The sequence below is a fragment of the Sapajus apella genome, unplaced genomic scaffold, assembly GCF_009761245.1.
Source record: "Sapajus apella isolate SASKATOON/1434 unplaced genomic scaffold, GSC_monkey_1.0 scaffold31, whole genome shotgun sequence".
Lineage (NCBI taxonomy): Eukaryota > Metazoa > Chordata > Mammalia > Primates > Cebidae > Sapajus > Sapajus apella.
The window spans coordinates 8,871,610-8,877,738 of NW_022436971.1; positions in this window are offsets into that span (position 1 = coordinate 8,871,610).

Here is a 6,129-nt window from a genome sequence, read left to right on the forward strand (position 1 = left end):
CATATAGAAAAGATTATAAAATCATGACCAAAGAGGATTTATCCCAGAAATACAGTTAACATTAAAAAATTAATTAATATAATACTCTTCCACTAGAATAAAGCATAAAAGTCATACGGTCATCTGCTCATCTTGATGAATGCAGAAAATAATTTGACAAATTCCAACACTCTTTTGTGATAAAAGCATTTAGCAAACTAGGAATCAAAGTGAAATTTCTTAACCTGATAAAGGGTATCTATGAAAAACCCACAGATAAAATCATCCTTAATGAGAAAAGGCAATTCTTTTCCTCTAAATGCAAAGCAAGATTAGCATTACTACGCTCACCACTTCTAATCAATATGGCACTGGAAATTTTAACCAGGGAAATTAAACAGGAAAAGAAGAAAAAGACCATCCAGATTTGAAAGAAAGCAACAAAATTTTCTCTATTTTTGTATGACCGGTTTTCATATATAGGAAATCCTAAGAATCACTAAACAATGTTCAAAACACGAAACATAATGAACAAAAAATTAGATAGTACTTGTGGATACTTAACTCCTTAAGTACTCTAAAACCACTATACTGTATACTTTAAGTTAATAAATTTTATGGTATGTGAATCATGTCTAAACAAAGCTATTTAAAAAGGGAAGAAAGTTTTATTCCTTATGATATTGGTAGCATTTATGTGTCACAGGCTGTGTTATCTCTAAGCTCATCCATGAAGCACAGAGCTTCTGTCTGAGACACTATCTAAAACCCTTATTCTCCTAGTGGCCACTAGGATTAAATGCCTTTGTGTTTCTGCAAAATCTATTTGAGGGCAGTAACTTCAGATTTTTGACAGATATTGTTATACATTTCAGCTATCAGGTCTGACAATCTGATTTGCTTATTGGGAAGATAAATGACAGATTCACTAAGGGAACTCTTGTGAGTTGTCACTATAAATTAATGTGTAGACAGACTCCACTCTGCTCAGCCAAGGCAAGCAGTGGATATTCATCACGTAGTGATGGGTTGTGGACCAAATTTTATGAATATCTAATATGATAATCTATCTACCCATGTATTTGTGCACGTAGACAATCTAGATGAAGTGAATCTTATGGATATATTAATGCAGAAATGGGAAAACTTGTGGCGCTGACCACACTCCAAATGTGTAAATACTAAGAACTTGAACAAATGTAAAGGCCCACTTGAGGAAAAAAAATTATGTACAAAGCAGTAAACAATTTTTCTTTGTCTGACATTACTTGCTCAAGTGCAAAGATAAGCTTCATCATTGGATCTAAAATATTTAATTTAAAGCCAGGCTGTAGTCCAAAATAGGCAATGCTATTTATATGCTTTAATATGAGTAAAATTACTAATAAAAGCACAATTTTAATGAGGTCATGAAGGAGATGGGTGGTTTGTATATTTGTGATTTAAGTTTGTGGGCTTTATCAATCACACTTTAAAATATGGAAGGAAGGACTAGAGTCTGAGTAATCTCACACCTTCTCAGTTCATCTGTCAGGGCCATTGCTGGGGGAATGGATTTCATTTCGCCTTGAGAGATAGGAGTGGCCTAAAGGTTCATCCCGAGTGTGGCATACATTCCACCGTTGCTATTGTAGGGCACCGACCAGCCCCACCAGAGAGCTCAGCTACTGTGTTTAAAAGTTTTGTTGGGATCTGGCTTACTCTTGGAGGTAACTTGTCTCTGTCTCCTCATCAACACATGAAAATGCTATCAGTTAATTATTCCTGATTGTGAATAAGTCTACACTCCGTTTTGAGATGGCAGAGAAGCCACTTTCACTTCAATGTTTTCAGTCTTACTTATTTCCAATCAACCCTACTGTGCTAGGAATTCTATACATGTAATGCATGTAAAAAGCAGACATTATTGGGTCTGGAGCTCATTGTAGCACGAGAGTCTGGAGGAAAAGGATGAAGCAGGGTTAGAGAGTGAAAGAAAGGAAAAATAAACAAAAAGAAAGAAGGAAGGAAGGAAGAAAGGAAGGGAGGGAGGGAAAAGAAGGGAAAGAAGAAGGAAAAAAAGGAGAGGGAGAAGAAGGGAGGAAGGGAGAGAGACAGAGGAAAGGAAGAATGAAAAAAGGAAGGAAAGAAAAGAGAGGAGCGGGAGGGAGGGAAGACGCTGAATCGCACTAAAGTACCAGACTGTTTTCATCCTTTACCTGCAGTAGACCAGTTGCAGATATCGATGGAAGTTTGGCATGTGATTCATTTTTAGACAAGTGTTACAAAATAACACAATATGATAATTAACCTTAAAGATGTTAAGAGACTAGGGAAACGTCAAGGGCTTTACTGTAAGAGAGCCCTAGGTTTGAAGCTAGGCTGTGCACCTTTCAAGTTCAGTGTCCTTTGAGCAAATTTTTAAATAACCTCTTCACCTTATATTCTTTACCTGTAAGATGGAAATAATAACAGCTACCTCATAGGGTTGGAATCAAAGCAATAACCTACATAAAGCAGCAAGAAAAGTATCAGGTACATAGGTGTTCAATAATGCAACTATCATGATTGTTGTGAAGATTAGTCCAGTGCCTTCAGTGAAATAAGAAGGTCCCTCCTAACTTTCAATCAAAATATGAATAAAGGGAAAGGAAAGAAGAAACTGAAATTGACAGCAGAGACTGTTAGGACAGACAGATGGACTGACAACCTAATAATAGACATGGGAGAAATTTCTACGAACTCTAATAAGTTTAGAATCAGTTAGGGAAGAACCCGGACTTTCTTTTATGAAACAGACAATATCTAAAGAAAGAAAATCACTTTTACTTCTCTCAATATCTAGCCCCAAATTCAAAGGCTCTCTACTGGCCAAACCAATCTGAAAGCTGAGCAGCTGCCTATCTGCCCCTTGGGTGCTGATTCATGAGGCAGCAGCCTCTGTTATCCTTTCCACATTTGTTTGCTGCAACTTTTGGAACACAGGGGTGCTAGCTGGGGCACTTTGCATACGGGGAGGAATAGGCTCCACAAAGAAAATCTTTCATGGAGACTGGAAAGAGACAGCCTGGAAACGGTATGATTGAGATGTGTTCCCCCACACCTGCATTTTCCAATAATTCAAGAGGGCAGTGCACCAGTCACTGGGGTTAGGGAAGGCTGCCAACTCCACAAAGCACAGGGCACTAAGCTAGTAATGACTGGAAAATGAGTCCTGGAGTGTGGGGGGTGAGGTGTCATCTCCCCTAAGAGCAAACACAAGGGAAAGGCTCTAACAGCACATAAGTGGGCAGAAGAGAGCCGAAGGCAGTCCGTTCATCCTATTTGTTGACAAATACTGAGGATGACAGTTAGCTGAGTCACCGTCTGAGAACAAATAAAGAGAGGAGAAAAATGGAGTACAGGAGAAAAATGCTACAATGCAGGGGAATGAAAGACACCTGGAAAATTCTGAGAAAGGCATGTGTCTGCATGTGGTTTAATTCAGAAACCAGGAGAAAAATGTCAGAAGACTCTGTCATCTTCAGTAAAGGATTAAAAAAAATAGGCTTTATGAAATAGTAACATGAAGGAGAGCAGAGGCTCCATGGTAGTATACGTGGTATACTCCTGTAAGTGTTGGCAGAGAGTATTTTGTTTTGTTTTTATTGCTGTGCTTAGCACGATGCCAGGCACAGGGAATGTAATAAATATAAATGACATTGAGCAAACATTAACTTTATTTACGTACGGGTGGAAAAATTACAAGTGGTATTTATCATCTTATTTTTTTACTGAATTTGATAAAATCTCTACAATAAAAATGACATGTTTTAAAATAAGAGGAAATATGCATATGAGTCACATGACTTCCCCACTCCTGTTAATCACTGTTGATGTGGATGCTGAATAGCCGCCTTGGAAAAGAACTAGCAGTGCCAAGATTCGGGTGCCAACATAGCTACAAGCACATCTGGTAAATTGGGTAGGAGTAACCCAGTGGAGTGACATATCAAGAAGAAATAGGGATTCTTATGGGGAGAATTTACCCTGAGGGAAGAAGAAGTCTGCTGTAATGAGCCAGGCTTGGTGACAAGGCCTGAAGATTGGGGGGTAGCAATAGTGCCACATGGTGGGTGTTACCTGAGAAAACATCTGAACAGCTTGAACCAACACTTGACAGCTGGGCAATCTTCCTAGATGGCAAGAACTTAAAGTAGAAAAGAGTAAGCACCTAAAGTAAAGTAGAGAACCTAAAGTAGTAAAGAAAAGTAGAAAAGAAGAGTGGTTCCTTGCCCTGCCAGGAACCAATAGCGACAGCAGCTGTATTGATGGCATGAACCCAAGCAAGTGGGTGAAGGTACTACTTACAGCCATAAGCCAAAGATGAAAGCAGTCCAAGAAAGCAGCAGGCAGTGGTCTGGAGTAGGAAGACATTGGGGAATAAAGGTGGTCAGAAGGCTACCAGGAAAGCACAGAGGCAAGTGACAACAGGGGAATCAGCTGGATCAGGATTAAGAAGCAGTAGCTCAGACACAGCTTCATTAGGCCCACCTCCCAGCTTAGAGCAACCAGTGTCACAGGCAGCAGCCTCAGTGAAGCAGAAAGCAGTAGCTTAGGGACAGGCAACGGTAGCAGGATGGGCCCTGGTCCAGCTGCTGAGGATGCAGACTGACCTAATTTCCTACAACAGTGGAACATTTCTGAGGATGCCCTGGAGGAACTGAGGTTTTGGCATTAAACAGGGACACCCACTGAGCTCATATAGCCTGGACGTTCCCATGGAAGTGACTCCATATCCACCTAGAAATAGGGGATCTCTAATTACTTTTGAGCTACACAAGCAGTAAGAAATAAAGGGGAAATTAAAGGAAAAAATATTTTTAATGGCTCCTCCATTCTCTATGCCTCATCGCCAGCCTCCAAAACCATGAATGTTCAAGACATTCATGATTTGAACCCATACCACTTCTCCAATCTCTTCCCTGTAGTGTGCTGCTTTCAAACTGTATTGTCCAGTAGAAAGTTCCAGAACTTAGCCAGGTGTGGTGGCTCACACCTGTAATCCCAGCACTTTGGGAGTCCCAGGCAGGCAGACTGACTGCTGTCAGGAGTTCAAGGCCAGTCTGGCCAACATGGTGAAACCCCATCTCTACTAAAAACAAAAAAAAATTAGCCAGGCGTGGTTGCATGTGCTTGTAATCCCAACTACTCAGGAGGCTGAGGCAGGGAAATTGCTTGAACCAGGGTGGTGGAGGTTGCGGTAAGCCTAGATCACACTACTACATTTCAGAGTCTGGATGACAGAGCAGAACTCCATCTCAGAAAAAAAAAAGAAAGTTCTAGAACTTTATGCTATCTGGAGATCTTTCCAGCTCATGTGTTACTTCAGCTTCCAAATCTGAGTGCTTGCCCTCTGTGGGTCTGCAAACGTAATGCAGAGATGTGCTGAGCCATGGAGCTGAGGCTATCCATGAACTGAAGAGGGTGCAGAGAGAAAGGTCAACCCTGATACCAGTGAGCCCAACTGCAACCTTGGTTCTGCTACTCATTGTCTATGGGATTGGACACAAATTTATTCACTCCCCTGAGCCTCAGTTTCTTTATATCTAAAATAGTGAAAGTGATAACTTATAGTTTACAATGAGAAACAACTGATATTAACAAGGCCATGCTTCCCAGATGTTTTCATGTTGTACATGGCACACAGAAAATACAGGCTCTCTGTAGCCTGATTTATCTGGCCTGGAGGCTCTGTCTGGCTGCCCTAGGCCCTTTTCAACCATATCAGACATGAAGGGCATAAATATCTCAACACACCTGCAACTACTTCCTGGTATTCCAGGATCCACGACACTCAACTAGGGAATATCTGATGAAATGTACACAAAGCACCTACCACAATGCCAGACTCTGCGCATTACCTCTATAAATGTTTGTTTCCCACAGTTATTCCCTGAGCAAAGGATACTTTGCATATTTCTTTAACAATATTCAAAAATAACATGTTAGCACAAGTACCGAGTGGGTCCCAGTAGAGAAAAGACACCCGAAAAGTACAACACAAGCTGGAAAGCTAAAAGAGCCTTTTTACTCTCTTTGCTTGATAGCTTGCTCTAAAGTTGGGCCCTTACTTCTTTTTGAGCACCAAAAATCTAAAATCTGTGGGCTTCTATGATTTGTCTAAAATGT